The sequence below is a fragment of the Raphanus sativus genome, chromosome 9 (genome assembly GCF_000801105.2).
Source record: "Raphanus sativus cultivar WK10039 chromosome 9, ASM80110v3, whole genome shotgun sequence".
Classification (NCBI taxonomy): domain Eukaryota; kingdom Viridiplantae; phylum Streptophyta; class Magnoliopsida; order Brassicales; family Brassicaceae; genus Raphanus; species Raphanus sativus.
This window is the reverse complement of record NC_079519.1, coordinates 29,121,419-29,134,004: the sequence shown is the minus strand read 5'-3', so window position 1 is coordinate 29,134,004 and position 12,586 is coordinate 29,121,419.

Below are 12,586 nucleotides of genomic sequence, written 5' to 3'. Positions count from 1 at the left end.
TATTGTAGATTTGGATCATGCAAGATCAATTTTCAACAAAACTTATGTTAACCCACAAAATAAAAATTCATAGACGAGTTATACGTTAAAACATATTATCGATGATATTATTAAATGATTTTTACATCCGAGGATGATGTGTGGCCAAATAACATCAACATATTTTGATTATTTTATGCACTCAGTAATACTAAAATTCAAATAATTTCTTGTTATTGGTTATACCAATTATATAGTAAATTTGTTAATTAAACCTTCTAATGTGATTGATTTATAGGTTCTTTATATATAATATTTTATAACATGATAAAACCAAATTTTAAAACATGATAAACATTTTATAAAAATGATAAACGGTAAGTAAAAACTTAAAGAGTCTGTAGTTGTAGGGAAAGCATTTCAAAGTTATACAAAAGAAAATTATAAAACAAAAGGACTGGAAACTGTTACTTGCAAGTTTTATTTAGTCCAAGTCAGAGCATATAATCTGCATTGATTAAAAAAAGTTTGTTCCTTATTTTAGTTATTGTAAGAATTTAAATCTGAACTAATATTATATAGTTATAAATAATCCTATTCTACAGAAAAGCTCGAAAAGCAAGTAGAGACAGTCCGAATGTCTTCTCTCTCTAAACAGTAGGGCTAGTCACTCTCCAGTAGTCTACACTCTACTCTTATATAGCTATTGATATTTAACAAAAATATTAAAAGCTAAGTGTATTTTTCTGCACATTTGCTCTTTTTATCCCATCGAGAAATTATGAAAAATTTACATTCATACACATGTTTTGAGTTTTTAATTTCCAAACACATTGTGCTTTCCACAAATTTTCTGATGAGAAAAAGACTTTAATGGCTCCTAACCAAAAAACTTAAGAACTGACCAAACCATTTTTCTTTTACAATTTAATTACTAAATTTCTCAAACATCTGCAAATGCTTTTTAATTTTTATTTTAATTACAATTTATATTTTCCATTTTTTTTTTGAATAAAGGCTTTCAAATTAAAAGACATAAATATTATAAGATAAAACTTACATGAAACAAGCTTCATGAATCATCGAATCCAACTTATGAAACAATAAAGATAAAGACTAGAATAACCAATAGAAAATAGAGAAAGCCTATATTTAGTGATAAGAACCACGACCACGACGGTCACATTTTCCTTTCTCTCAAATAGTCTTCCATTCCAAATTAATCTTGGTATTTAGTATGAGGTTTTGTCTCTCTACCACCTCTTGTCAAGCTGAGCGAGCTAGATGGCTATGTCACAACTTCATCTACATCTTCTTACACTTTGAACCGAGAAGGATTCTCAAATGCAAAAAAAATCGGATGATGTGGTTAAGGGATCAACAACTAAAGTTTCACAAACCTTAGAGTGGAAAATGATTGATGGAGAAAACTCCATAATAGGTGTTATAGTGGGAGTAGATTGTGAATCTACTAATATGGGTAAAGTGGTGATAGAGTTTGGAGAAGTAGTGGGAATCTCCTGCTCTAAAATAGATTGCAAAGCCAGAGTGATTTCAAGTGCATATACGCGACCTTCAATCTTTTTAATATGCTTTTGAGGCCCAGGGACACCACAATCCAGAATTTGAAAAGAGAGATTTGCATTGGCATGTAGTTCCTTTTGATAGACAGTTTCTGAAGTGGAGCTAGCATCCTTTTGCTGAAGGATAATATCAATATCCATTATAGGGACCTTAGAACATGTGTCTTTAAAAGGTGATGTGGAAGCAGAGACCTGAGCAATTGTAGGAGGTAAGAGCCATCCCTTCGTTTTATGCCCTAGATTACCACATCTCTCACACATAGACGGAATCCACGTGTATTCAACATTAATAAGAAAAATGTTATCTTGTTTATCATCCAGGGCAATAAGTTTTAGAAAGTTTCTGTCAAGCTCCATCTCAACTAAAACTTTTGCTTTGTTCATACTAGTAGGATCAAGCTGGATTTATGCGTAAGAATAGGTTTTCCAAGTCCTGAAACAACATCACTTATTCCTAGTCTTGAGTAGCAACAATCAAGAACATTTTTCAAGTTAGCCCAAACCGGAAGTGTAGAGATTTCAGGGATATTAAAAGACCCTTCTGGAGTCCATGGCACTACAAAGAGTAAGCAATCATCAATTTGTCATACTCCTCGCCGAATAACCAATGACGAATCGGTTGGTGCGGGATATGAAACATGAAAGATGAATCACCAAGATTCTTACAACTGATCTTACAACTTCTTCCCCAAATTCTATTTACCACAGGATGTATCAGACCACCTGAGGTAGAGAACACTTATGGAACTTGCCAATAATATACTCATCCTTATTTTCCGGACCTAACATAAGCACTTTCGAAGGGCAAAGAGTGACTAACTGATTTCTGACTATTGCAGGATCATAGTCTTGATGAGTACTTAGTTCAGGAGGAGTGATTAGAGGTTTAAAATAAAGAAGTTTAGTCCATGATCCCAAAGAAGGGACATTTTTTTTCTGGAGCTTGGACCCTACTGTCATCGTGAGAGTATGAAAAAAGGGTCTCATGAGGACGAGCTGGCTAAGACATAGGAGCATCGCTTTCACTAACCGATGTTACTGCGTTGACGGAGATAACTGAAGCTAGAGATAGTATGACGGCTTATGAAGTCAGTGGAGGAACCACATGTAGGGAGGTGTCGTGAGACAACATTACCAGATCAGAGGAGGTCAACGGCAGTGGAGTGGTGGTGTCGGACTGAAGAGTACTGGTGATAGGGAGAGAAGCCTTCTCCATTGTTTCTCGCACGTCAGTTCCCGGAGGAGGATGAGTTTCAGAGTTCTCCAAACCTTCAAGACATTCTGTAGTCGTTGATGGAAGTATCGGCAGAGACGATGAACACATCAGAGACAATGACCAACTTTCGCGACAATCTGAAGCCATAGGTAAAGGAGGAACCGGGGGAGACGACAAAGAGAGAACTGAGAACACATTAGTTAGAGACGACGTAGTAGACGAATCTTGATTCATAGGGTCCATGGTGGAGTAAGGAGATACATAGGGTAGAGGAGGAGACAGGTCACCACGAAGTGGATAGACCTACCGGCGACAACTCAGTGCGGCAGACTCGTCGAATTTTCACAGCGTGAGAAAGCTAGGGATTCGCTTTTACATTCGCTGTTTTTGGGGGCGCATGGTGCACGTGAGTTATTTTTCTATTTTTCTTTCCACTAATTATTTATATCACTTTTCAATAAAATTTAAGAACTTCAACACATCACCAATAATTTCCTTAATCTTAGCAATGATCATCCTAATCTTCCTAACATCATTAACACCTCCAGAAATATTCGTCTTAAGATATGTTTGAAAGATGTGGTTAACGTGCTGTAAAAATCGAACACGTCTTATGGAGAAGCATGACCGGATCAGGAACGAAGTTGAAGATGAACCATGAGAAAATAATTTTTTTTGGGTCTGAAGTTGAATCCGGATTTGGTGTGTTTAAGAGTTAGACTCAAAATCAAAGATTGAGGAGGATGCAAGGCTCGCGGCGGTCGTCAGGCTTGGAATCTTCCATGATGGCGTGTTCGTTGTCACTTCAGTTGCATAGTGATAGCTCGAGTAACAATGGTGAAGTTCTTTTTACACATTTGGTTCTTCAAATTTAAGTTATTCGCAATTTAACCTTAAATTTTTTGAAATTGCTTAAAAGGCCCAAATTTTCAATTATGCATTTTAGCCCATATCAACAAAAATCACATCCACATGTTCTATGTTCATACAAATTAAATAAAAAATTAGAATTTAAAGATTTATAAAATACCAATATATGGATATAATAATAAAAAGAAAAAAATTACATTTTCATGAGATTTGTAAATCTCATCCACAAAACTTTGTAAGATTTAGAACGTTCTATATTTCATCCACAAAACTTTCTAAGATTTAGAACGTTGTCCACCAAACTTATGATGATGACATATATGATATTATGTTAGTTTTTTCAAGGTGTATTATTAGGATTAGCATAAATTTCGATTCATAGTGTTTGAATATCCACTTCTTCTCGTACACATTTTTAATATCCATATCCATACATTTTGGTATAAATGTTTATATATATATGTGTGTGTGAAAATCGATGTTCAAAGATAGAAAATTTTATATATAATTTATTGTACTAATTATATTTATTTTATAGATCTTAATGTTTGAGATAAAAAGTAAATGAAAACATAAGTGAAATAAGGGAAACAATAATAATATAAAATATAAAATAACCAAAAAATATTCAATAAATTATCCACAATTTCTTTGTCCGCATCTACAAAATATATATTCAATAAATTATAATTTGAAAATTTTAGTTAAACTTTAATGTAGAAAGTATATGTATATGGATATCAAAATAATAAGCAAAATAATAGATTTTACATGGTCATTATAAATTTATTTGCATATTAGAAATTTAAATAATAATGAATAAAACATGATAGGATAAAAAGTACAAGTTATCCTACCCATAAGAGCTTATTTTATTTGTCCATCCGACGGCAAATAACATACCTTTTTTTCCTATATCTCAAAATATCTTAATAACTATTGTACGTCAAATAGGATTATGGTGTTACATATGATTTGCTAAGACTATAATAAATAGTCATTACACGAGTTCCTTGGTATGAAAACATATCAACTGAAGTCTGGATATCTGGTATTGAGAAGCATATGTTCAATATTATGTTAGTTGCAAAGAGACACTCTTGGAAAAAAGCATCGATTATAAAGATGTGTTTTCATCCGCCATGAAACGTATATCTATATTGTTTTTGTTGTCAACTACAGTGAATTTTGACTTAGAGTTTGAGTAACTAGTTGTAAAGATGACATTTTTTCATAGAACATTTTAGGAAGAAATTTACATGGAGCAACCGGAACAATTTGTGTTAAATGGAAAAAGGATCATGTTTGTTTATTTCCTAAGGCTCTTTATGAACTAAATCAAGCATCATGACAATATAAAAAGTGTTTAATTGAAGCATATATAAGTATGAAAGATATTACATGCATTAATGCTATTAGAATTATAATATGTACTACAATAAATACAAGATGTGATCTTACATATGTAATAGGGTTGAGTAGCAGGTTTATGAGTAAGCTTGAGATAGTTCATTACACTGCGGCTAAGTTGCTATTGAGATATCTCAAGGGAACACAAGATTTAAACTTGTGCTTCAGGAAAAAATAAGCGTTTAAAGTAAGTATTTTGTGATTCAGATTTTGCTTCAGATCTGGACAACAAAAGTCGATATTTAATTATGTTTTCGCCTGGTAATATAATAAGATGTATATTAAAAAAGTGTTTAAAGTAAGCATTTTGTGATTCAGATTGTGCTTCAGATTTGGACAACAAAAGTCGATATTTAATTATTTTTTCACGGCTGGTGGTAATACAATAAGCTGTAGATCAAATCTACAAAGTGTAGTGGTTTCGTCAATGTCTAAAGCAGAGTATATGGTATTAGATGAAGCTGTCAAATAAGCGTTTAAAATAAGCATTTTTTGATTCAGACTTTGCTCAGTTTGGATAACAAAAGTCGATATTTAATTATGTTCGCGGCTGGTGGTAATACAATAAGCTGTAGATCAAATCTACAAAGTGTGGTTTCATCAATGTCTAAAGCAGAGTATATGGTATTAGACGAAGCTGTGAAATAAAGAATGTGGTAAAGGGGCTTAGCGGAAGAGTTTGAATTTAAGTAAGACACAATTGATATATTGTTTGATACTCAAAGTGGATTGTGTCTACCAAAAAACAATGTTTATCAAGAGAGGACTAAAACACATCAGTAGAAAGATTGATTTCATCAAAGATATTATCGTTAAAAGTGATGTAAAGTGAAGAAGATATGTACTTAAGAGAATCATGCCGATATTTTAAATAAAGTGGTTTTTATTAAGAAGTTTGAAGAAGCGGTAGATTTTTTTGGTATGGCCGAATACTAAGTAACAACGACGTCGTCTGATAAGACATGGGTTTGCACGATCTAAGTAGTGTAATGTGTTTGTTATCATCAAAGTGAAGTTTGTTGGGATTCATTAAGGATTTGATGATATCGTGATAAAGACCAAAAATATCAAATATCTTAAACTAAAACAATAAAATCTATATTAGGAAAATAAAATATTGCTTTTATGATTGATAAAGTAGAAAATGTTTTGGAAATATTTATAACTAGATGATAACATGTGCCTCGCGCGAAGTGAATTTTTTTAATTATGATGTATTTAAATATTATAAACAATATTCATTTTGTTATCAGTAATTTTTTTATATCTGATTAAAGACGAACATTCAGGTATCATTTGCTTCAGTTTGGTTATGTCAGTTTGGATTTTTGCGGGTTTGGTTTCAGTTCTGATAATCCATTTATTTTTTAAAAAAAATTAAAGTTCATATATACTTTTAATTTTTTCTAAAACGATATTAATATATGAATATATATTAAGATCTTAATTTATGAACATATATTAAATGAGAGTTTATATTCATACAATTTTATAATCATTTGTATCTTGTTATAAGAAAAACAAAATTCATTCATTGATCACGTGATTCCAAAGTGGGATTTTTTTTTACATTTTCAGTAATTTATCGTCATTTTTTTTTAAATATCACATAAGAGAAAAACTAAGTTTTTTATTATATAGTTGATGTGATTGTTTAATTTCTTTTGATAATACAAAATTAAAAAAATGAGAAAAATATAAGAACTGTTATCAAATCTTTGTTATTCATAATCATCAATTGTCATTATCATATATATGTTAATCATATTAGGTAATTTTCTATTTTTTATTTTAAAAAAAAATTGAGAATATTCTTTTATACATTAGTAATCAATTTAACAGTTAGTTAAATAAAAAAATATAATATATATTAGAATGAGCCAACCTATTTTCTTAAAATTTATAAGGATTATTATGGTGATGACACGTGACTATATAAAAAAATGTTACGGAGAGAAACCCTAATATGACTAGATTAATATAATTAACTCTCTCTCTATATATATATATGTAAAGAGTTCGTGTATATTCTACTGTCTCTTATGCAAGCAAGCAGAATTGTAATCTTGAATGAAAAATAGATGTTTTAATTTTTGTTTTAAAATTATAGCGGATTATTTTTTGATAGGTCTGAAAGAAACGTAAGCACTTTAGATAAGCTTTGTCTAAGCAATTGTTTGTATTTATCTTCTAATTAATTCTTTCTGTGTTCCTTTTTTTAATGTTATTAGTTCTACAAAGTTTTAGTCTTTAACCTACTACATCCACACAAAAAATCTTACTACATCCACGAGTTCGTCCAAAAATGTGTTAGTAAATATGTGTATTGATTCTTGTTATAGGTTAAACTATATAAGCAATCGAGTTATAAAACCCCGCAATGTTTGATTCCTTTATTTATTCCGAATCTTAGGTTTTGAATGGTAATAACGGATTGAATGGTCGGAACAATCGATATAACTGTGGTGTGGTTTTAACAGTTATAAAAACATAGAAATATATAATATACGTAGAAATTTTTGTTACTCTCGATTGCGGTGCAATGTGGTGCGGATTATAATATTCGTAACCTTAGGATACTCTTGTCACGGGTATTTATGCGTTAAACAGGAAGTAGTAAAATTAATAATCTCATGGATAGGACTGGGCAAATAAACCGAATCCAAAAATCCGAACCAAATCCGATCCGATAAAAATGAATCTGAATCGATCCGAACCCGACATAAATACCGAATGGATCTTGTTTTTTGGTATTTCGGATTATGGGTATTATCCGAACCGAACCAGAATTTAAATGGATATCCGATAGAACCCGAAACATTCAAAACCCTAGAAAGGTCTTATACCAAATATGATCTCAATTCCTAATATGTGTTCAAAATACATTAAGATATATTGAATATCTAAAATATTTATGTATTACATAAATATTGGTGGTTCTATTATATGAAGGTTGATGGTTAAAGGTGGCTGTTAAATTTTGAAATACTTAGATTTAGATTTTGTTTTCATTAAACAATGTTTCTCATTTCATGAGGTCGTGGTTTTCATTTTATGATTTTATTTATTTAGTTTTCTTTTATCAATAAATATGTTTTCCTTTCGTTTAATTTTGAATGATCATGGTTGATGTTCGTTTCTTAATTTTAAATCGATTTTACTTATGTTTTAGTTATAAAGAGGTACAAATTAGGTATTTGAAACAAAAACAAACCAATTTTACTTAGGTTTTGGTTACAAAATAGGTACAAATCAGATATTTTTAAACCGAAAAACTGATTGGGACCCGAAACCGAAAGTACATTAGGTTGTACCGGTTCTTTGAAGATTTACTAACCCCGACCCGAACCCGATAGAACCCGAATCGATACCGAACCGAACTTTCAAATAATCCGAATGAAACTGATTTTGATAAACCCGAAAAACCGAAACCCGATTGGATAAAACCGAAACCCGATTGGGACCCCGAATGCCCATGCCTACTCATGGATAATGAATGTGAAAGAACGTGTTGCATTATGTCATGTTCGCTTTTCTTGACTGGTGTGAAAAGCTATTTTATTCCCATCATATTTTATTCCCATCATAATTTTCGGCAGATTAGTTGTTGACCAAACAATAAGTTCAGTAGATGTTCAGCATCAAAGGTAGTTATTTTTCCTAATAACATTACTCTCTCTTGATACATTAAAATAATAAATACCTAATTTATCTATTATTTTTTGGTTTTTGATAACAAGAACAATCATCAGATGGTGTATTGTATATATACCTGATTGAATATGACAATGATGCTAACAAAATAATATAGATGTGGGTTCTATTGTCCAAGTACTTGTCAATAAGTATTATAAATAAATTACATCATTGATCAAAAAAAAATTACATCAATGAGAATTTAGAAAATTAATAAGGGAAATTTGCACCTACGTACAAATGTACAACTATAAACAAATTATTATTAACAAACTAACCATAGCAATTACATGGCTATGATATAACATATTAGATTTTGTTTATAAAATCTTAATAATCAATAAGGATATTAAACAAAATCTTAATAATCAATAAAGATATTAATAATAAATTAATTTTTACTATTCATTTGAATCTTACTTTTTAGTTATAACAACATTTGATATGAAAAGTCTAAAAACAAATCCTACTAAAAGTTTTAAAATATTTTTATAAAAACAATGCATTAATAAAATTTAAATTAGTAATATAATATTACCATAATTTAATATAATTAAAAAATTTATCATAAAAAGTTTAAAAAATTCTATGCTATTTTGAAATCTTTATAATTATAATCTATATTATATTAAAGTAGAAGTAATATATGAATTAAATATAAAATACATTAAATTGGTAAATTAATATTTTTAAGATATTTTATATAAATAATTATTTATCTTCCACTGATAAAACAGGTTAAAATTCTTGAACAATGTAGTATTTTTATATAAAAACTATAATTATTAAAATATGTTAAATTTTTATATTTACAACTATATATTATCTTTTTGTTTATTTTGAAACTCACAACAATATTTATCTAAAAAGATTATATACAAAATATAATAGTATATAATTAACATTTAGTTCATGTATTATTTACAAAATATACCGTTAGAAAACTTTCAAAATTTAATAATCATTAAATATATTAATGAAAAATCAATTTAAATTAAGTTTAATATTTGCTTTAGCTATAACAAAAATATGTTGAAAAAATAAAATGCTTACCAAACAATCCAATTTTTTATAAAATGAAGTAACAAAAAAAAAGTCATAATATTCCAAACTCAAAATCATTGTGTAATTTTTCAAATTTCTCTTGGACAAATGTATAATTTGAAAATAAATATCCGAAACCCAAAATGATAGTATTCCAACTTTAAAACCATAGATGCTAAAGTGCAACTTTGAAATTCAATAATAAAAATATATGTTGTTAGAAAGTAATATAATTTCTTGAAATCTTATTGAATAACAAAAAAAAAAAAAATATAATACCATAACATCCAAAGATATTTACCCAAATAATATGATAGATGCTACAATACATAATATTACTAAAAACATGTATATATTTAAACTGAAAATTTTATTTATTTATATGATTCTATAAAATACTAAAAATGATAGATGTTAAAGTATATTTTTTAAAACACAACATGAAATTATAAATTGTTCTAAACAAATATCTTTTCTAGTATAACTAAATAATTTTTAAAAACGATACTGTATGCAATAACAATTAATGACGATTAAATCTATAATAAAAATCACTAAATATTAGCAATATCGAATAACAAATCTAAACAGTAAAATTATAGAATTACATACTCTCTCCGTTTCAAAACTATACATGTTTTAAAATTCTCATACTTTTTAGTAAAACATATTAAAAGTTACTAATAAATGTATAGTTTTCTATAATTTTATATTTTCTATATTTTTAAACCAGTAGAACTTTACAAAATACAATTAATGTTTTTGAACTTCACAATTTTTTATTATTAGTTAAAAAATTACACTCAGCTCTAGCGGTTCGCAATCCACAAACCAAAAAATATAAAAGATGTATCTTTTTGAAACAAAAAAAAATTCTATGTATGTTTTCGAAATGGAAGGAGTAATATATAACACTAAAAATGTAAATCATAAGTATATATATATAAAAAAAGAAAATATCTGCGTGGAAAAATATCAAAGCTTAAAAATCACAAGTTTATGTAATATTAAATATATATGATAAAATTAATAAAAATTCTTAAAATATTATCAGATATTTTGTGTTTTTTACGTTACGTACATGTCTACTAGTTCAACCATGGATCTGAGTCAAATATGGAAATACTTTTTAAAAGTCAAACATTATTTTAAAAAAACTTTAAAATTATATGTTTTCTAATAAAAAGTTATAAATTCATTTAAATCACTGTTGAAAAATTATTTGTTCTATTTCTTTTTTTTTGAAAAAAAAAACATAAAACTCAATTGTTGTGATTTAAAACAAAAATAGTGGTAATATGTAAATCAATTTTGGATCAATAATTGGAAAAAAGCGCGGATCAAAATATAATACATGTTTTAAAATTTTCATATTTTTAATAAAACATATTAAAATTTAGTAATAAATGTATAATTTTCTATAATTTTATATTTTCTATATTTTTAAATGAATATAACTTTACAAAATACAATTAATGTTTTTGAATTTCACAATTTTTCATTATTAGTTAAAAAAAATTGTACTGAAAATATAAAATATGTATCTTTTTCAAACAAAAAAAAAATCTATCCATGTTTTTGAAAGGGAGGGAGTAATATATAATACTAAAAATGTAAAGCATAAGTGGTTTAGAAGGTTAGTTACTTATTATAAAGTTGTAGTATCTGTTGTTGTATGTTACCCTGTTGTGAGTTCTAGTATCCGGAGATATCTCTGTTTTCCTCCGGTTCAGTTGACCACGGAAAGATTTGTTATCCGTTGGTGTTGTGTTGATTTCAAGTTGTTGTATTGGACTCAAGTTTTTAATGAAAATCTGTTGACGGAAAAAAAAAGTGAAGCATAAGGGCATCTCTAATGGTTGGTTTCATTTTTTGCTTCAAAATTGTACTTTATTCAAAATGAAGCAAGAAATAAAGCACATCTTCTCCAATGGTTTGCTTCATTTTTTTTTTGTAAAAGGAATATTTTAAGAATATTTTTTATCTCTTTTATCATTAATTATTAATAACACTCTATACTTTTTTATATTTGCTAATTTTACCCAACTATTTTGTTTTAACAATAATCCAACATAATTTTTATAGATTCAACATTATCATATAAAATTATTACACATAATAAAGAAAAACAATACTAGATTTTATAAAGAAGCACCAGCCATATATCTTTCCCACAAATGATCAATTAAATCGTTGCGAAGTGCGAAATGAGCGTCTTTATCTTTAATTCTTCTAAATCGCGCCAAAAACTCTTGGAAACGAATATGATCATGATCTTCGGTATCAACCTCCGTAGGTGGAACTTCTCTATTGACTTCAATTGGTGCTTCGAGATCACGCTCATCCTCAATTATCATATTATGTAAAATAATACATGTAGTCATTATATCATGTATCACATCTTTTTTCCAAAACCGAACTGGTCCTTTCACAATTGCAAAACGTAACTCTAAATGCACGTTCCACATCTTTCCGACATGCTTCTTGTTGCGTAGCAAAATATTACTTTTTGGACCTATTGGCTCATGAATAGTTTGTACTATGGTAGACCATTTTGGATATATACTATCGGCCAAATAATACCCATACTATAATTGTTTCCTTGAATGATAAAATGAACAGGAGGTGCAATACCTTGAGCAAGTCCGATCAGTTCTGGTCTCGTGTGGCAGAAGCTTACGAGATTGGAAAAAAAACACCTTGGAAGAAGGAAATAAAAAACTATTGGAGGAATTGAAGAAGACAAGCGAACAAAGACAACACTATTTGGAAATTCAAAGTAGGAATT